The following is a 21,455-nucleotide window of genomic DNA, read 5'->3' as shown; positions in this document are numbered from 1 at the left end:
GTGCCCTGCGAATGTAAGAATCACGATGACCAGTGCTGTTTGGGAAGGTGAAATCTGGAGCATCTCTCTAAGACCACACTGGAGTCTCTTTGCTAGAATTCTACAAGCCAGGGCTGCATTTCAGAATTTCATTTTTAAGTACATGTTAGTGTCTGCTGTAATGAAACACATGCTGTAGACTGATGAAATTTAATGTTGAAGCTAAATAATAAAATCTTTTATTTATGGGCAAATTTTGCATCTCCCTGTGGGGAGATAAGTTAGTGTAGAAGTCTTTCCCACTTCTGCGTCTGATGTGAAGCCAGCTTGTTTCCCCTTGACATCACAGGGGAAATATGGGGAGAGAGGGAGAGGAAGGGTGGGGGGAGAGGAGGCTTTACATTTACAAGCCTGTAGTACGATGCAGCCAGATGCAGATTCTATTGGGTTTGTGGGTGTGAGGACAGTGGAGGAAGGAGTTAAATAAGACTAACTTTCTGACCTCTGCCAAGTCTCTGGTGGGACTGATGGGGAGGGTTGCACTGGAGAATTTTTTTTTAACTCTAAAGAGACCACAGATGATCTGACAATGCTTGGAAGGGCTCCCAGCCCTTACAGACCCTACCCTTCACTGATAAGCTTGCTCTTTCATTTTAGGAGTCAATCAGCAAACATGGATTGAGCTCCTTCCATGTGCCAGGCACTGTTCTAGGTGTTGAGGGATTAAAAAGTATGAAACAAATCACAGGCCCCATCCTCAAGGAGTTTGCATTCCAGTGGGGCATAGACATGTACACAAGTAATTTCAGGAACTGAGAAGGCTTGTAAAGAAGAAAAAAACAAGTAGAGAGGTGTGATAGTGGTCAGAGAGGGCTTCCTGGAGGAAGTGACATTTGAGTTGTGTCCTTAGAGGTAGTGAGAAAAGGCAGCCCCTGAAGGTCTGAGAGAAAGGCATTCTAAGGAGAATGACAGGGGATGGGCGTGGAGGGTTGGTGGCGGGGAGAGTAGGGTGGATCATGCTAGGCCACAGTAAAGTGGTGGGATTTTATTCTAAGCAAAGCAGGAAACCATTAGATGGCTTGTGTCTCAAGCAGAGGAGTGATATTTTCCAACTCACTCTGGCTGCCATATGGAGAAAGGACTGTAGCTTTGGGGGGAAGAGCAGAAGCAGGGAGAACAGGGAAGAGGCTCTTGTGTTCCAGGTGACAGAAGATGGAGACTTGGGTTGGGGGGTCATAGTGGAGGTGTAAGAAGAGGCTGGATTCAAGATATATTCTGAAAAGGGGGCAGACAGGTCTTCCGGTGAATTGGATGCTTGTGGGAAGGTCAAGCTCGGTTGTCTGAGCAAATGGGTGAATGATGCCATCACTTCCTGAAAGGAAAATATTTGGAGCAGGAAATCAGTATTTCTCTAAGTCGGAGATGCCATTCAGATATGCAAGGGGTTAACATTTAGGAGTCTGGAGCTCCAGATCTTGGGCTGGAGATTTTTAAAATGTGGTTGTTGTCAGCATATACAAAAGATTTGGAGCTGCAGGGTCACCTGAGAACAGAGAATGTCTAGGGAGGGATAAGATCAAAGACTGAGACTCGGGGCACACCACCACTTAGAGAACGAAAGGAGATGGAGGAGTTAATGAAGGAGACTGGGAAAAAATGGCCAGAGAGAGAAAGGAGGAAAATACAGTAGAAATGGTGGACCATGTCAAATGCTGCTGAGAACTTGAGTAAGATGGAGACAGAGAACTGTCTCTGGCCTGAGAGAGGTCACTGGTGTGGGTGGAGATAAAAGTAGATTCAGACTGGATTGAGGTATTTACTTCTATGTGGAATGAGAAACGAGGACTATCAATTGCCTCTGGGGAGGGAAACTGGGTTGCTGGGAGCAGGGGAAGGGGATAACCTTCCTTTTCACTGTATATCATTTTGTGTTTTTTTATACACTGTTACAAGCACCTATTCAAAATGCCCCAATGGGTTGAGGAAAGAATGGGCGGTAAAACAAGAGGGGGATATCAAATAGAGACAACACTCGGGAGATGTTTTACTGTGAAAAGGAAGAGAGAAATGGGTTGCTGTGGCATCAGCAAAGGTTTCTTTAAAGGATGTTTATACATTGATGAGAGTGGCCGGGCAGAGAGGGGGAAATGGGTAATATAGGAAGGGGAGGGGATGGCTGCAGGAGCAAGATCCCGCAAGAGGCCACAGAGATGGGATGGGATCCGGAGCGAGGGGTGAGTGGGGGGTAAGGGCTGCCATTAGACTGACAGTTCATCTCATGTAACAGAAAGGAAGGTGGGGTGTAGGCTTAAGTACAGTGGGATGGTGAATAGATGGTGGGATGATGAGACCATCAGTTAAGTGTGACTGGGTGTGGGAGAAGATATTGGAGATTCAAGAAGAGTGTATGAAATGGTTATTCTAGGGAGTGGAAAAATAAATTTCCTAGGGCAGCTGTGATAGGTTTATTTAGCAGTACTGAGTGTCCACTTGAAGTCTGGGGTCATAAAATCGAAGTGCAGTAGTTGAGGGGAGGGTGTCTCTGGGAGCGAGGGGGTGGAATTACTTCCTTTTCATTTGGGTCCCTCTGCATTTGGAGGTCTGCCTTGATTCTTCTTTGGCAGAGAAGTCTTTCATCTGTGCTCTTTTGGCTCCTTGGATACTTATTGGTGGTGAGGGACTGTCAGAAAGTGGGGTGGCATGGAAACACATGAATGGGACAGAGATGGCATTACCAGGCATTTAGAAGGGCACCTGGCAGCAAAGGACCACCTAGTTTTTGGAAGAGCTGTTGGTGATGGGGCAGTGGGATATATTGGTAATGCGATGGATGTGTGGATTTGGGGTGCTGGCTGTGGATATTGGCACTGGGTTGGTAATGATGGCATATGGGCAAAGGGGTATTGGCATTGGGCTGTTGGCACTGGGGTGTTAAAGGGCCAAGGATTGCTATGAATGCCCTGAGCGACACCAAGAAGGGCTGCCATTGTGAGGTACAACCCAAATTGTGCAATCGAAGAGATCAGAATGAAGCTAAATCTATAGAGACAGAATCGCTTAGCAGTTGCCTGTGGCTACACCTGGGAATAGAGACTAACTGTAAGTGGGCAGAGGGATCTTATACATGTTCTAAAACTGGATTAAGGTGGTAGTTATACAACTCATTAAATCTACTAAATATCATTGAATTGTATACTTGAAATGGATGAGTGTTACAATATGTAAATTATACCTAAATAAAGTTGAAAAAAAAAAAAAAGAATGACCTAGCATCATGCCCGGCACATAGCAGGTTCTCAGTAAATAATGACTCCTAGAGAAATGGAAATAAAAACAAAAATAAACAAATGGGACCTAATGAAACTTAAAAGCTTTTGCACAGCAAAGGAAACCATAAACAAAACGAAAAGACAACCCTCAGAATGGGAGAAAATATGTGCAAATGAAGCAACCGGCAAAGGATTAATCTCCAAAGTTTACAAGCAGCTCATGCAGCTCAATATCAAAAAAACAAACAACCCAAACCAAAAATGGGCAGAAGACCTAAATAGACATTTCTCCAAAGAAGATATACAGATTGCCAACAAACACATGAAAGAATGTTCAGCATCACTAATCATGAGAGAAATGCAAATCGAAACCACAATGAGGTATCACCTCACACCAGTCAGAATGGCCATCATCAAAAAATCTACAGACAATAAATGCTGGAGAGGGTGTGGAGAAAAGGGAACCCTCTTGCACTGTTGGTGGGAATGTAAATTGATACAGCCACTATGGAGAACAGTATGGAGGTTCCTTAAAAAACTAAAAATAGAACTACCATACGACCCAGAAATCGCACTACTGGGCATATACCCAGAGAAAACCATAATTCAAAAAGAGACATATACCACAATGTTCATTGCAGCTCTATTTACAATAGCCAGGACATGGAAGCAACCTAAGTGTCCATCGACAGATGAATGGATAAAGAAGATGTGGCACATATTTATACAATGGAATATCACTCAGCCATAAAAAGAAATGAAATTGAGTCATTTGTTGAGACGTGGATGGATCTAAAGACTGTCATACAGAGTGAAGTAAGTCAGAAAGAGAAAAACAAATATCGTATATTAATGCATATATGTGGAACCTAGAAAAATGGTACAGATGAACCGGTTTGCAGGGCAGAAGCTGAGACACAGATGTAGAGAACAAACGTATGGACACCAAGGGGGGAAAACTGCGGTGGGGTGGGGATGGTGGTGTGCTGAATTGGGTGATTGGGGTTGACATGTATACACTGATGTATATAAAATTGATGACTAACAAGAACCTGCAGTATAAAAAAACAAACAAACAGACAAAAAAACAACTAATACTAAACTTTCTTTGGGTTATTTGTATGGAAATAGGTTAATATAAATGTTTCAGACATTACATGAAATTTCTAAAAATCTTATATGTTCTGGTATAATGTAATAAGTCATAATTCTAGTTATTACTTTAAAATGTATATCTCAGAAATAACTAAATTTCCTTGTCAGTTGCATTATTATGAACTTTCATCAAATCTTTAACCGTGGTCATTTTTAAGTGTTTTGTCATTTACAGACAGTACTGGGTGTACTCTGATACTTTTGCAAAAATGTTCCTATAAAAGGGTTTCATCTTCAAGGAATTCATAGAAAAGACTCTGACAAGTACAGGTTTCTGGTAACTGACTATACTGCTGAACTGAATGAATAAGCATTTTCAGAACTCTAATGGAAAACTGATGAATTCATAAAAGTGCTAACAAACGATCAAGATGAAAAAAAATTAATTACGTGGGACTGAGTGAACTGATGAGGATGATTATAATTTTTGTGACTTTCTGTTTGAATTAAAAAAAAAATCCCACAAGGACTCAGAGGCAAAAAATATACAAATCAATTTTCACTGCAAAGTAAAGGAGCTGTTACAGTGGAGGATTACTGGACTGAATGTCAATATTATGACATAGAAAAAAATATATATATATGTGTCATCTTGGGCATGTTACTTGACTTCTTGTCTCATATGTAAAATGGGATAGTAGTAGTATTGTTGGGAAATTATGTGAGGTAGTATATGTAATGTAGAGCACTTAGAATGGTATATGGTTCAACAAAAGACTATATATGTGTTTGCTTTCTTCATGGTATTTTATTGTATATATGCAATATAATTAATTTAGCTAGTTTCCCATTGATCAATGTATAGCATTTTCAATTCCTCTGCTATTCCAATGTTGTTGTCAATATCCTTACATATCCATTACCATTGGCAAAAAAAAAAAAAGATATTATTTACCATTTAGTGTTACAATCTTCAATTCACTTTCCTCACTGCCATGCCCTAGATGTTGGTTTGTAGAAATGCAATGACACAGGATAGCTCTTTTTGTAGCAGAATATCTTGCAGCTGTGGCTTACTGTAAAAAAATGCCTCTCAAACTTACTTCTGCTGACATTTACAGACCAGCTGCATCTTCTGACATACACCCAGAATTTGATGACGCACCTTCAAAATACGAAGAAAATAGTACTTCAGATTTTATGTTTTGTGGTGGTATGAATGAACACATGTCTAACAATGAGTAATAAAATCAAAGATGAAAAAATTATTTTTATGATAAAGTAAATACACATGGTTAAGCTATGTTTTAAAATATTATAATTTATTTTTTAATACGAGTAGTAACTTTATCCAGACATATTTCTTTGGTAAAAATGTGATCAAATGTATTCTATTGGAAAGAAGCAAAAACAGACCATATTTACTGTCTAAATTATATAATAATTTAATGATATTTAGCATCTAAAAAAAAAAGAGAAACGAAATTGAGTTATTTGTAGTGAGGTGGATGGACCTAGAGTCTCTCATACAGAATGAAGTAAGTCAGAAAGAGAAAAACAAATACTGTATGCTAACACATATATATGGAATCTAAAAAAAAAAAAAGGTTCTGAAGAACCTAGGGGCAGGACAGGAATAAAGACACAGACGTAGAGAATGCAATTGAGGACACGGGTAGGGCTAAGGGTAAGATGGGACGAAGTGAGAGAGTGGCATGGACATATATACACTACCAAATGTAAAATAGATGGCTAGTGGGGAGCAGCCGCATAGCACAGGGAGATCAGCTCCGTGCTTTGTGACCACCTAGAGGGGTGGGATAGGGAGGGGGGAAGGGAGATGCAAGAGGGAGGGGATATGGGGATGTATGTATATGTATAGCTGATTCACTTTGTTATAACGCATAAACTAACACACCATTGTAAAGCAATTATACTCCAATAAAGATGTTAAAAAACAACAAAAACCATATATTTTAAAATAAATAAACAATGACTGAATGAATAAGCAACCTCTTCACCAACAAGGAGGGATGCCAAAAAACTGGCCTCATTTTTTTTATGAGCATGTATTACTCTTACAATCAGAAGAAAATGGAGTGTTTTTAAAGTGGTGGTGGCCCTTGGTGCTCTGCCTCAGTCCTCTATTCTCATACAAGATGCCCTTCCTGTGCTGAGACCTTCACACCTGGGTTTCTACTAGCACCTGTCTGCTGTCGGCACACACATTACCCAGCTGGGCCTCTGCTCCTGAGATCCTATGTTCTCAGGCACCATGTTTCAAACATACCCACCATCTTCAACCCTCCCACCCCCCACCTGCTCCTTTTCCTCTTCCCCACCTCAGTGACTAGCCTCTCCCTCCACCCTGTGGTCAAGCCAGCATCCTGGAGGCCTCCTGGACTCCCCACCGCACATCCAACCCACCACCATGCCCTGACCTCCACCTCACGCCCCACTCCCCTCCCCACTGCCACCCTTGGTCTGGGGCCCCCACTGTCTCATCCTTTCTCCCTGCATCTCCCTCAGCTGCCTCTGCTGCTATTCCTGCCTCGGTCAACCCCTCCTCCACACTTCAACCGGAGTGAACATCCCAAAGTGTAAATATGGTCACCTGACCCTCCTTAAACTTCTCTGCAGGATAAAGTCCAAATTCCACAGCAGGGCCATTTCAGGGGTCTCTGCCTACCTCCCCTCTCTATTTACCACGCTCCAGACCCTCCCCTGCCTGGAATGCCTCCAGGCCTTTGTGTCTGTGTTACCTCTGCCTGGAACTCCCTTTCCCTCTCCCACTGGAAAACCACCCATTCTGCAGGGGTTCAGCTCTGGGAACCTTCTGCAGCCCATTCGAATGGAGGCGTGATTCTCTCCTCTGGGTTCCCTATCACTGTGCACCCTTGTATATGTACCCCCGACCCCCCTCCAACTGTGAGCCATCTCGACGGCAGGAGCCCTGCCTCATACCTGTGCAGCCTCAGCACCTGGTACTGGGCCCGGCACAGAGTTGAATCCCAATTTCCTGGGAACCTGCATTAGCTGCCCATGGCCAGGCTGCCCAGTGGCTGTGAAAAGGAGAGCACGGTAGCACCTTGGAGGGGGCCTTGGCTGGACCCTGTGGGTAAAGACCATATCCTCCTTGTTCTCGGCCATGTCCCCAACAGGGCCTGGCCATAGTGGAGGCTCAATAACCAGTCATTGAAGGGACAGAGGTTTGCAGGCATGAATAAAACAAACCCCCGTGGCTGGAAAAACCCAGAGATTGTCTGGCCCAACCTGTACCATCCACATGTGTCCCAACATTTCACGAAGGAAGAAGCTGAAGTCCCCCATGGGGCAGGGACTTGCTCAAGGACTAACAGTGGCCTCTCCCCCCACAAAAAGCCTAAAACCCAGGCATCCTTCAGGTCTAAGACGGTTTCCTCTCCAAAATTTATAAAAGTGAAGAAGGCTTCCAGGAGCAGGTAGGGCTTGTTACTAGCGCTCTCCACCATGCCTGAGCTCGTGCTGTGTGCCAGCTTGGTGCTGGCTGTCTTCATACATCAACTCACTTAATCCCACGTGAACCCTGCAGGGGAGGCACTATTGTTACCCCCATTTTACAGCTGAGGAATTGAAGACTCAGGCAGCTGAAGTTGGCAAGAAAGTGCCAACTTTTCTTCAAGTGGAGACAGAATTTGAATCCTGATTTATCTGCCCCCAAGACTGGTATTCTCAGAAGCCATGTCCCGCACCAGGATGGTTTGGAAAGGAGAGGCAGAGCGGTGGGGTTGACTGAGCAGTGTGTCCTATGTGAGGGAAAAGGCCCAGCAGGGTGATGGCCCCTCGAAGACCTGGCCCCTGGCCCCCGGCTCCTGGGGGCAGAGCTGGGAGCAGGTAGCACTTAGAACCCGGGAGAAGAGGCCTCCCTTTCTGAAGTGCTAATTGCACAGGGTGCAGGCCCTTCTCCACTGTGGCCTCTGATGATCTTAAAACCGGGGTGGATTTCCAGGGGGTTGAACCTGAAGGACTTCCATTTGGGTGCAGAAAAGATAGATGCCAAATGAGAAGTCAGGTCATGCCCAGAGCTGACACCTCCAAACCATGACATTTAAAACCTTTGTCAGGGGCAGTGGGGGCTCTTCCCTCCATGCCCTGTACTCCCATCCATCTTCTTCTTCACAAGCTAAACAGGCCTGCTTCTGGCCCCAAACCAGCCATGGTTGTTGGTTGTCAACTAGATAAAGTCCAGATCCCTTAATTTGGCATTCATGCTGCTCTTTGGTCCCATCCTTGACTATTTGTCCTACCTTATCTCTCTCACTGACCTCCTAAGAAAACTCTTTGCAAAAGTACCCTGCTCACTATTCCTCTAAACATTCCTGCTGTTTTCCTGCCTCTGGGCCTTTGCTCATGCTGTTCCCTCTGCCTGGAAGGCCTTTCATTCCCATCTTCTCCTATGGAAATCTTACCCACTCTTCAAAGTCCAGTTCCATTGGCACCATCTCTTTCCATGGATTTTTCCTCCATCTCTCAAACCTGAAGGGCTATTTTTCTCTGTTAAATCCCAGGGCACTTTGTACAGACCTTAAGGCCCTTAACTTGCTGCCTCAAGTATGGATTATCTGTATGTATGTGTCCTTCTCTTTCTGTACAGTGTATGTGTGAGGGTCCTATCCATCTCCAGACCCCCAAAGGCCTTGCACATGGCAAGTGCTCAATGAATGCATATTGGCCTAATAAAGGCATGAATGGACTCCTAAAATCAGTGAGAAGTATTCCTGGCCCAGGGACATTTGCATTTTAACAAGGACCACCACTTGCCCTAATGTAGAGAAATTACCCAAAACTTGGAAATAAGACAAAAATGTGCCCTTTAAAAGTCCCCCTAGAGCATTTTCTAAGGGTTGCCTAAAGGTTACTGGCTCTAGGGATGTAACTTTGTTTGACTTACTATTTATCATTAGTTAGGGACCAGACTTTGTAAAAATTGATGTTAACTTTAGAAAATTGATAAGCTACAAATGATTTCCAGACATTCAGAAAAGCATAACCCTAAAGGTTATGGTTTGATTGTCCTGTAGGACATAACCAGTTTCCCTATCTAATTTAGCAATCTTATTCCAGCATTTTTCTTTCAGTAACTATATATACTCCAGTGTCTTGTGCCCTCCTTTGAACAAGTTTTGCCATTCTTCTGGGTTCCCTCATTTATGAGTTAAACAAATCTTTGACATGTGTTATAAGTTTTGTGTACATTGACACAACCTTTGGAGCGTATTAGAATCATCTGTGGGGCAATTAAAACTTAGATACCCAGGCTGCACCTCTGTATTCTGATTCAGAAAGTCTTGGGTGAGGCCCTCATGCCTATTTTTTTTTTTTTTACTTACTACCTCTCCTTGACTTTAAAAAAAAAATTATTTATTTTCTTTATTATTATTATTAATTTTGGCTGTGTCGGGTCTTATTTGCAGCACGCAGTCTCTTTGTTGCTGCGCTCGGGCTTCTCTCTAGTTGTGGCGTGCGGGCTCCAGGGCACTTGGGCTCTGTAGTTTGTGGCAGGCCGGCTCTCATTGAAGTGTGAGAGCTCAGTAGTTGTGGCACAGGCTTAGTTGCCCTGTGGCGTGTGGGTTCTTAGTTCCCTGACCAGGAATCGAACCTGCGTCCCCTGCATTGGAAGGTGGATTCTTTACCACTGGATCACCAGGGAAGTCCCTATTTTTTTTTTTTAATACTCTAAGGGAATTCTAACTAATATTCAGAGCTGAGGACCTCTCTACCAAAGGGAGACAGGCTTTATATTAAAGCACTTAACCACAAGCCTGGCAAGTAGTAAGCGCTCATCAAAGTTAGTCATTATTCCTGGTAGCCTTGACGATCAAATTTTAGACATTGAGAGTGAAGTTTTGACATAGGGCCACTCTGGGTGTTTCTGAAGTCATACCAGCTCCACGCTGGGCCTTTTAGATCATGTATACCAGGTTTATTACTGTATTCATTTTTTATTGCAGCTGTAACAAATTACCACAAATTTAGTGGCTTAAAACAACACAAATTTATTCGCTTACATTTCCGAAGTTCAGAAGTTCAAAATGAGTCTTAGGAAGCTAAAATCGAGGTGTCAGCAGGGCTGGTTCTCCTGCAGGCCAGGGGAGAATCAGTTCCTGGCCTCTGCCCACTCCTGGTGGCATCCAGCATTCCTTGGCTCCGGGCCTCATCACTCTGGTCTCTGCTTCCGTGGTCACATGGCCTTCTCCTACCACCTCTGATCTCCTGCCTCTTCCTCCTATAAGGGCCCTTAGGGTTACACCGGGCCCTTTTGAATAATCCAGGATAATTTTCCCTTCTCAAAATCCTTAATGTAATCACATCTTCAAACGCCTATTGCCATAAAAGGTAACATTCACAGGTTCTGGGGATTAGGATATGGACATCTTGGGGGACATCATTCAGTCTACCGCAGTTCCCATTCCCCTCAGCCCCTGGGACCCGAGATATCACCCCTTGCCGAGAGCTGGCTACCCTTTCCCCCAACCACCACATCCCTTGTAACTATGGGGGACCGACCCTGTTCTGTGTCGGGGATCAGAAAGAGCAAGGGAAAGTTTTGCAAACCTCCCAAACTAGGATTTTTATACTGAAAGCAGTAATATATTGGGGAATCAGGAAGTCAGGAGGAAGAATTTAAAGGCAGCTCTGACGATCTGGTTGCCTGTGGGTAGTCCACAAAGCAAGTGTGACATCTGCCTGCCACACAGCCAGGTCACAGCCACCTCTCCTCAGTACTGGACAGTCTGCCCTCTGTACTGCAGCTGCATTTACTACGTACTAAGCTGTAAAAACAACAACAACAACAACAAAAACCCTATGTACTGTTTTTAAAAATTATCTCTATAGATAATAACAAGTTGAGATTGTTGCGGTTATGTCTCCACTAAATAGTTATAGTCTAAGAGCGCCACAAAAGCCCATTAGAGAAAAGGCAGAAGTTCATTTCCCTCCCTCCAGCTGGATGTGGCCTGGGTTTGCAAGGGCAGGCAGGGACACTCTGTGTACCATAAAAAGGCATCCCTCCACGGTCCTGTGCCAGGGTGAATGGCTTGGCAAGTAGGGTAGGAGCTGGATGCCAGACTCCCTTGAACAGTCAATAACATGTAGATTTGGACACAGCGGCCCCGCTCACCCAGCTGTATCACCCCCGCCCCAATAATGAACTTATTTCACAGAAGTTCAGTGTTTACAAACTCTCAAAGTATTCCCCCATGTCCTCTCACTCAATCCTCACAACAACCCTGCGAGATTGGCCACGTTGGTATTACTGTCCCATTTTAGAGATGAGAAAACTGATGCTAAAAGACGTGAATGACTTGCCAATGTCAGCTGGCTAGTACGAGATGGGGCTGGATGTAGAACTGCGACCTTTGTGACATCACTCAGTGCAAGGTGGCCCTGGAGCAGGGAGTGGGGCATGCATTGTAGCATGCAAGCTTTCCATCTTGTCACTTGCTGCCAGAGGCCCAGATTTCAGGAGGCTCCTCTTTAGAAAGCTACCCACTTTCCCCACCCCTCCCTGCCCTCTTCAGCATTCTCACTTTTTCCTCTTTTTCTGATGGATCACACCTCTAAGACACTCAGTCAACACCCCCCGCCCCCAGCATCATTACATTAGTTTCCACATTACAGGCTTCAGGGCAGATAAATCACAATTACTTATTCAAAGGAGTGAGGGAATTAACATGCCCTGAATGGATTTTGCCCTTAATTTAACAAGCCAGTGCATTTGCTGTGGGTCTAGGCTAAGGGCCATCCCACCTGGGCAGGAGCTGGCTGGCCTTTCATGGGGCATCAGGGCCAAAAGCAGATGAAACTCAACCCCTGCTGACAGGAGGAAGAGGCAGCCCAGTTGGAGGACTTGGAAAACATTTTGGCGCCTTGTTCTGGGTGTAACCAGAAACCTGCTCTGACCGGGAGGCGTGGTTTCCCCTGCACTGCTGAGCGATGGTGCTCTCGGCTCAGCTTCCTCTGCCTGCTCCCCGCCGAAGGGCAGAGATTAGAGAGGCCCCCAGACGTCCCACCCACCCTTTGTTTAAAAACCGTCTGCCCTCAGTTTGGCAGTAGATCCCACCTGGAGACTTACAGTGAGAACAGCCGCTAGACCAAGGAACCCACTAGATCAAGGGACCCACTGGAGCAGGTCACTCACTGGAGCAGAGATTTGCAGATAGAATTCAGAGGGGTCTGTGGACTTAGACACACAAAAATGACACCTTTATTTTCCCTAACCTCTAAATGTAATTCAGCATTTTGTCCCATCGTGAATGCAAGCAACAAATCCCAGTAGTATTAGCAGAACTTGGAATTCTGTCCCCACAGAAATCACCGATATTTTCATATCACATTACAATTGTCATGGGTACCTTGAGATATGGTTTATGCTCCTCACTACTTCAAAATTAGGGTAGTTGTTAGATGTGTTGCTGGATCCTAATTGAGGGGTTAATAAAGAAACAAACATGACTATATCAGAATTCAAAAAATATTTTGATTACCATATTTCAATATAATTGCTTTCATTTGCAATCCTATGTATTTTATTTTTTGTGTTTAAAAACATTATTCTGAGAAGGTGGTCTATGGCACCAAGAAAGTAAAACCATTAAGATCTCATGCATCTAGAATAACCTTCACAGTGGGCAGAAGCTACAGGTCACATCACTGAGGGGGAGGGGGTTAAGATACAGATTCCAGGGCCTTGTCACAGGTTGGGTTCTCTGGGAAGCTAACTCTGAGATGGGGTTTATGAGGAAGTGCCTTTGGGATCAACACCTGTGGAAAGGAGAGGATGGAAGCAGGATTGGGCAGAGGGAAAAGATGTAGTCTCCATAGAAGCCTCAGCTGGCCCTGTGTATAGTTCTGAGGCTGGGATGACTCTTCAAATTTGTCATGAGTTGAAGTATCGGGGCCAGGCCTTTATAGCCCCACGTTGACCAGTTATTAGATGCAGTTGCCCCCGGAAAGGGATATGACCTTGGGCAAGGCTGCTCTTCCAGCCAAGACATTTTCCAGAGAGAGCTGGCAGCTGAGGACTCCCTGCCAGCAGCACTCCCAGAAGCTGGGGGAGAAAGCCATTCATTCCTGAGGGGGATCTGGGTGATGGTTCACAGTCCAACAGAGACTCCACCCCAGGCCCATTGCAGCTGAATCCCTGCATGGAGTCCAGGACCTTTCATTTTTAAAGCTCTCCCAATGATTCTGATGCTCTGCCAGGTTTGGAAGCCCTTGATCCCAGAACTGGAGGGGGGCTCTGAGATCATGACATCCAAGGGACTTGTTCAAGACCAGGAGGCTGCTGACCTGGCCTCATCCATACACCTTTCCATTTACCAATTTCACTCAACAATATTTATTGAGAGTCTTTCACCATGCTGGGCACTGAGCAAAAGAGACACAGTCTCTGCCCTCAGGACACTTATAGTCCAGGGTTTCACAAGCCTCTCAATGCAGGATGCTGCACAGGGGACTGAGTTGGCACAACTTCTCTGCAGGGCAAGTTGGCAACATTATCAAAATTGTAAAGGTACCTACTCAGCATGTCTACTTCTAGGTATTTATCCTGCAGCTAGATCTCCATATGAGTGAAGTAACATAAGGAAAGGATATTAACCAAGAAATTATTTATAATAGTAAACATCTGAAAAAGCCTCAGTGATCATCATAGGGACTGATTGAATAAACTGTAGTGCACACAAAGGAATGCTATGCAGCTATTAAAAAAAAAGAGGTAGCTCTATATATGTTTTTATATATATATATATATTTAAAAAACCCAACAACAATCCTACAAGGCATATCAGTAAACAATAAAAAGGGGGGGGTGGGGAAGATGCAGAACCATACATAACATTTCAAAATTTAGGTGAAAAAAGGAGAAATATTTATGTGAACCCATGAGTATTCAGCTGCGCAAGAGTTTTAAAAAATGAGGAAATCAGTCTGTCCAGTTAGAAAAACAGAAACCACCCAAGGTGTTTTAGACAGAGAGAATTTAATTCAGGAAATTGATTAGACACATGAAGCAAGAGCTGAGAAACAAAATAGGGGAAGGCAAGGCACCTCAGAAACTAGCGGCTCAAGGAAGCTGCTGGACCTGTCCACTGGAGGGACGAATGGATGAGGCTGTCCCTGGGGCTGAGGGGCCGGAGTCTCAGTGGGTCTGGAATCCTGGAAGACCTGTGCCCATCCATGGAGGAGACGCAGCTGCTGCCGAGAAACCACCCAAGGCAGAGAGGGAGGGGAAGAGAGGACCTTTTCTCTTCCCCTTCTGCCCTTTATCTCCTGCCGGGTGCCTCCCCTTGACCTGTGCTCAACCTGAAGCCAGCTGACCCAGTACCTTGGAAACAGTAGCCCGTGAGGGGCAGCCTCTTCGGGTACAAAGAAGAGCAGGGGAGAGCAAGGCGTGGACCTGTGGGCTAGTGTAACAGTCATGAGCATGAGTACATGCTTATAAAATGCGGAGTATCTCCCAGAGGCCACATAAGAAGTAGTAACGGTATGGCCTCTAGGAGCTGGGGACTTGGGAGGGAGACCTAGTTTGTATTAAGTTCCCCCTGGTACTTTTCAATTTTGTACCATATTGCCTATTTGGAATAAGATGCCTGCCTGACATTCATATTTAGTACATCAGAAAGGGCAAGCCTGTTAAATTTTTTCATTGGAAAACATCCTGGAAAAAACGTGCCAGCAAAATCTCCCCCCAAACCTCCTGTGATTACACAGCCCACCCCGAGACAGCACAGCAGTTTTTCTGTGGGTCTTTTTCACAAGTGTCTTCTTCCCATCCCTCCTTTCACTGCCCCATCCCTGAGAGGTAGAAGCGCAGCCCTGAGTGGAGGCCTGAGAGCTGGAGGATCTTTTCCTCTCGTCAGCAGCTGGCCTGCTGATGATCTCACACCACATCTGTAGCCACTTAGAGAACTGCCTGCCGGAAGGCCTCAGCTCACAGCCCAGAGCGGCGCCTGCCTGTCAGAGCACAGGGCTTACCACCTCCGTGGAGGGGCGGCTGCTCCGACGTGGGGCTCTTACCCTTCCCCAGGGAACAGCGCACACTGTCTGCCACGGCCAAAGCCCCAGACGCCCATGGGGAGGATGGTGTGGGTCCCTGTTCTCTTGGACTCTGCCCTTGACTGATGCCACGTTCTATATTCAATACTCCATAAAGATGGGCAGTGGAAGAAGGGAGGTGCCCCCTCTTCTCTTTGAAAATTAACTCTTGTTGAACTGTGACGAGAAAGCAGAGGCACAGGAAGTGTAAGCGACTTGCCCAAGGTCGCACGGCTTGTGAGTGGCAGAGGCGGGATTCAACTGAGATCGGGGTGGACTCACGAGTCCAGCCCTCTCTCTGTGCAGACAGGAACTCCGAGGCCACCAAGGGGGTCACAGAGACATCGGCCCAGGGGTCTGTGCCCTTCTGTGCTTCCTCCCTTGTCCCTTACGGGATCCCAAATCAGACTGCAGCAATTCCTCGCTGAAGCTCTCTGAATCTCGGTTTTCTTGGCTGTAAGGTGGGACCACAAATACACGTCTAAAAGGTTATGATGAGGATCGTTTGCCAACGACTGTAATGCTTCTGGCACATATGTCTCAACAAATATGAATCCCCTTCTTCCTCCTCTTTAGTATCCTTGTTCTGAAACCTCACAGGTTGCTTGAGGCTCAAACAAGAACACTGCCCTCTCTCCAGAAGCCTCGGGCTATGCCAAAACGTCCCATGGGCAGGCCTGGGAGCTGGGCTCTGCATCCTGAATCCTTCTACCCTGAAATCCAGATCCAGATTCACTTGGCATGCCGTCTCTCCTCCTAACTCAAGGCAGCGAGTGCAGGTTGGGTTAACTTTCCCTGCTATTAACATTTCCAGGACTGCGTTCCCAAGTAAATTCTGAACAATTTTCCTAAGAAAAAGAAATGAAAATGCTCTCTCAGCTTGAGCCTCCCACTGCTCAAAGGCAGGACTAAGTGGGTTCTCTGGCAGATGAACTTCTGTTAGCACACCTGGGGCTCTGCTCAGCTCCCTCATACCTGCCCCCTCCCCACCCCCTCCCCACCCCCAGATCATGATGATCTAAATAAGCAACCAGATCTATTATTGAACGGGGCTGGTTGTAACCTTTGTTTCTCAAATGAGTCTCCCTGGATCCTGGCCCCAGAGCTCTGCTTTCTGTGTGACGGAGGCCACTTCACCCTCATCGTGGGCTCAGCCCCTCTCCAGCCTCTGAGACTGATTCTGTCAATGGCTGGTACCAATGGAAGGAGCCTGAGGCTGCCACTTACCTCAGTGGCTTAATTTCAGGTCATCCTTGCTGTGGGTCTCACTGTGGCCTCCTGCCTAGAGTGCTACCTCTGCTGTGTCAGCTCCCACGGGATCCTGCGGCTGCTCACCTGGCTAGACTTCCCTTGTTGCCTGTAACAGCTGGACCTGCAGAGGGCTTCCCCAAGCCATCCTCATTCTCTCTCTCTCTCTCTCTCATCTGCTAATGTCTGATAAGTGCAGCTCCTGGGCATGGAAATATGGAGATGAAGGAGATACAGACCCTGGTCTCCTGTCTCCCCAGGACTTCGTAGTTGAGCAGAAGAGACAGGCATGTAATGAGACAACTACAGCCCAGTAGGCCAGGGTTCTGTTGGAGCGATGCACGAGGAACTCTGAAAAAAACAATAAGGGAAGAAGCATTGAAGTTTGCCCAGAGGAGTCAAGGGTGGTGTTCCAGTTATCTCTTGCTCCAAAACAAACCACCCCAAAACTTAGTGGCACAAAACAACCATGTGTGTTTGCAGATTCTGTGGATCAGGAATTTGGACAGGGCACTGTGGGGCTGTGTCTTCCCTGCTCTATGATGCCTGGGGCCTCAGTGGGGGTGACTCTAATGGCTAGAGGTGACTTGAAGATTGGGTGTCTGGGCTGGGCTGGCTGAAGAATGAGCTCAGCTGGGACTGTCGACCAAAGTGCCTACTTGTGGCCTCTCCAGAACGGTGGTCTCAAGGTAGTCGGACTTTTTACATGGTGTCTCAGGGGTTCAAGATTGAGTGTTCCCAGTGAATAAAGCAGAAGCTGCATGGCCTTTTACGACTTAGCCTCAGAAGACATGCAGTATTTCTTCCAACGTGCTCTACGAGTCAAGCAGTCATAAGACCAACCAGAGGGACTTCCCTGGTGGCACAGTGGTTAAGAATCCATCTGCCAATGTAGGGGACATGGGTTTGAACCCTGGTCTGGGAAGATCCCACATGCCATGGAGCAGCTAAGCCTGTGTGCAACAACTACTGAGCCTGTGCTCTAGAGCCTGCCAGCCACAACTACTGAGCCTGTGTGCTACAACTACTGAAACCCACGCACCTAGAGCCCGTGCTCCGCCACAAGAGAAACCACCACAATGAGAAGCCCACGCACCACAACAAAGAGTAGTTCCCACTCACCGCAACTAGGGAAAGACCGCGCACAGCAACGAAGACCCAACGCAGCCATAAATAAATAAATAAATAAATACATTTATTTAAAAAAAAAAAAAAAAGACCAACCAGATTCAAAGGATGGGGTTGTAGAATCTACCTCTTGATGGGAGGAGAAGCAAAAAAACAAAAACAAAAAAACAAACAAACAAACCCCCATTGCAGCCATGTTTTCAAACTGTCACAGAAGTTTTTTGGAAGAGATACTCTCTGAGCTAAATTTTGAAGGCAAACTAGAAATTTGCCAGATGGACAAAGTGTGGAGGGTGTCCCAGGCTGAGGGATCAGCATAAGCAAAAGCCCGGGGACACAAGAATGGATTGTATTACATGAAATAAGTCCTATCAGATTTCCTAGGAGCTCAGCAAAGATATCCTTCCTGCCTCTCAGCAGGCAGCCATCCTCTGCTGGTCCTCCCCAGACTGCTGAGGCCCAGAGCTCAGACACCAGCTCCTCTACCGAGGGCTCATCCGGATCAGGGCTTGAGTGGCAAATCCACGTCCCAGCGGTCCCACTTGGCTCCCCAGGCCGTAGTGAGCACACAGGGAGATGCCACCTGGGAGAGGCTTCAATAGAGTCTAGTCCTTCCCCACGTCCATGTTCTCATCTTCAGCTCTTGATTTAGAAGCTACTGAGGCCCAGCCAAAATTTTCTTGGTTTGGTTTTTCAAAGCACTGAAGGCTCTGTGTCTGTTGGCTTGAATCCCAGCAATTCTTTCCATAATGGTTAGTTCTTTTGGTTCCAGGCGTTAAAACTCAGACTGGATTAAACAAAAAAGGGAAATTATTGGTTCTTGTAACTAGAATGTTCTAGAAACGAATCATGGAGTTTAAACAATATCAGAATTCTATCTCTTCCTCTCAATTTCTCAGCTGTGCATTTTTTCTGTGTTGACTTCATTTTCAGGTAGCATCTCCTCAAAAGTAACGACCAGTAGCTTGGAAAACTCTAGGCTTAACTATTTAATACTGAGAGGCAGCAAACGGCTCTTCTTCCCCAAACGCTCAAGCTTCCTTCCCAAAGAGGGTTCTGATTGGCCCAGCTCCGATCATATGCCCTTCCCAGATCCAATCACCAGGGCCACAAACCTGTAGTATTCTGACTGGCTGTGACTGAATCAAGCTAACCCCTAGTACGGGTTAAGGGTTAGTTTTTAGCCCTGCAGTTACCACATAGAATCACTTCATTTCAAGAAATAAGGGTTCTAGGGACTTCCCTGGTGGCTCAGTGGTTAAGAATCTGCCTGCCAAGGCAGGGGACACGAGTTCGAGTCCTGCTCTGGGAAAATCCCACATGCCGTGGAGCAACAAACCCCGTGAGCCACAACTACGGAGCCTGTGCTCTAGAGCCTGCGAGCCACAACTACTGAGCCCGTATGCTGCAACTACCGAAACCCATGCACCCTACAGCCCGTGTTCTGCAGCAAGAGAAGCCACTGCAATGGGAAGTCCACGCACCGCAACGGAGAGTAGCCCCCGTTCGCGGCAACTAGAGAAAGCCTGCACACAGCAATGAAGACCCAATGCAGCCAAAAATAAATAAATAAATAAATAAATAAGAAATAAGGGTTCTAGATTTTCAAATATTTTGTATCATTTTTTAGTCATTTTCAGGGTGTTTATTGTTTAAAATTACCTGCTCCTTCACCATTCTTAGAAGTTGAACTCATGGCCTCTGTGTTCACTTTTGAAAATGGTGTCTTTGGCTGAATAACTGCATTAAATTTTTCTTATAACCTAAAAAAAAAAAAAAAGAAAGAAAGAAATAAGGGTTCTGTAACTAGAATGGAAAAGGAAAATGTGAAGGGCAGACAAAAGGTAGCTGCCACGGTCCCAGGGCCGCTAGAACAGTTGCACAGTTTGTACACTGTGCAAGGGAGGATGGGGTGCCTTCCATATTTTCCCAGAGGGTGTTTCTTTTTCTAATTCACACAAAGGTGGCCATGTGGACTACTGCTGGGCTTTACAAAGTCGACCACGCTTTCCTTTCCCCAGTGCTTCAATACTGCCTGGAAAACCCCTCCTCATTCTTCATGTCCTTGTTCGAATGCCTACTCCTCCATGAACTGGCTGGGATGAGCCATGAGTTCCCCACAAGCCCTCAGAATTATGACTTCTGCCTCAGTCATGATCTTACAATTGAGCAGTTGTGATTCCTCATCTGTGTCTCCTCATCTGGCTGAAGACAGGCTCCACGAGGACATGGAGTGGGTCTGAGCTCCCCTTCTTGGCTGGCAGGAGGGATGCACAGGCGGGATCTGTTCAGTGGATGGGAAGAGAACAGAATTGTCCTCCTTGATGCCACAGCCTCTCTCCTAGCTGTGGCTGCCCAAGTCAATTACAGGGGAACATGAGCCCTGCACTTTGGTCACAAAAGACTGTTGACCTGATCCGTGCATCTTCTGTCTATCTCCCCTCACCCAGCCTCTGGAGATATTCCCCAAAGGAAGAAGCCTTGAAAGGTGCATCCACATGGCCACCACCCAAGGCAGAGGCTCCAGAAATCAAGCACCTTTCTCCAGGAAGCCTCTGGGGAAGAGAAGGTTGCTGGCCTCCATCGGGGCCTCACCGAGGACTGCCAGGCAACTGCTCTAGGGCTCAGCTCTAGCTCCTGATTAAAACCAGATCCAGGAGCTTGGAGCCTTTGGTGAAACTGGATACCTATCAATGTAGGCAAAGGAAATATACTGTGGGAGGGAGGGAGGCTGGCCGGCAGCCCGGCAGTGCTGGGCTGACCAGTAGGTTGAGCCTTCCTTCTGAAAGGTCCCTGGGAGCCCTTGCTATGTGGGATGATGACAGCTTTGAGAAACTGGAGACTAGAACACACCCATTGCTCTGTCACTTTCTTCCTGCTTCCTTTCTCGTTGTCTGCTTCTTTTCTTCAGATAGAAGACTTGGGTTCTATCCCACTACCAACTTTTATCCATTTGGGGTAGTTATTTAACCTCTCTGAGCCTCAGTTTTATCATCTATAAAATGGGGGTGAAAATAGTACCTACTTGATTGGCTTATTTTAGGATTAACAGTGATACTGCGTGAAAAGTGCTTAGCACAGGACCTGGAACAGAATAAGCCCTTATTAAATGTCAGTTATTGTTATGCTTTCTGTCTCCCTTTTTTTCTACAAAAAGCTATTCGGTACCATTAAACTATAAACACAATCTTTGATGATCACAGTAAGGAAAACATTTCATGTCCCCAATGGCAGAAAAAGCATTGGCTGCGGGGTCAGACAGCCCAGGACTGTAATCCCAGCTCTGCCATTTACAAACTGGGTAAGTCATTCCAAGGACTTAACCTCTCTGAACCTCAGTGCCCCCATCTGTAAAATGGGATACTGATAATACCTGACCTGCCTACACCCCAGGATTGCTGTGCCTGTCACATGGGATACATGTGTGAAGGGGCACTGGAAACTGTACAGAGCCATATAGCTTGGTAATCATTATTTATGCTTCCATTATTGTGTCCTCCTTTTGGCTGCCTTATTTTCTCTTCTTTGTTCCTTCTCTTCTTTTTCCCAAAGTCTTGAGTCAAAAAAATTTCGTGGGACGGTAGAGTGTTAGAGCTGGGAGACCTTTGTGACCATGGGTTCAGTTGTTCTATTAGAAATCACGGGACTTCCCTGGTG

At 45.9% G+C, this 21,455-nt stretch overlaps 1 long non-coding RNA gene across 2 annotated transcripts; it reads right to left on the bottom strand.

Annotated features, from left to right (window-relative positions):
• Positions 1-16,897: 16,897 nt before the first annotated feature.
• LOC130707734 (uncharacterized) lies at positions 16,898-20,398 on the bottom strand. Of its 2 annotated transcripts, none has more exons than XR_009007757.1 (3): positions 19,962-20,398; positions 19,461-19,561; positions 16,898-17,021 (listed from the first exon to the last, which is right to left on the bottom strand). It is a non-coding gene; the product is annotated as an uncharacterized LOC130707734 (long non-coding RNA). The 2 variants fall into 2 exon arrangements; XR_009007756.1 differs by lacking the exon at positions 16,898-17,021 and adding an exon at positions 17,899-18,585.
• Positions 20,399-21,455: the final 1,057 nt, after the last annotated feature.

The sequence above is a fragment of the Balaenoptera acutorostrata genome, chromosome 3 (genome assembly GCF_949987535.1).
Source record: "Balaenoptera acutorostrata chromosome 3, mBalAcu1.1, whole genome shotgun sequence".
In the NCBI taxonomy this organism is placed as follows: Eukaryota; Metazoa; Chordata; class Mammalia; order Artiodactyla; family Balaenopteridae; genus Balaenoptera; species Balaenoptera acutorostrata.
This window is presented reverse-complemented; position numbering and strand designations above follow the sequence as displayed.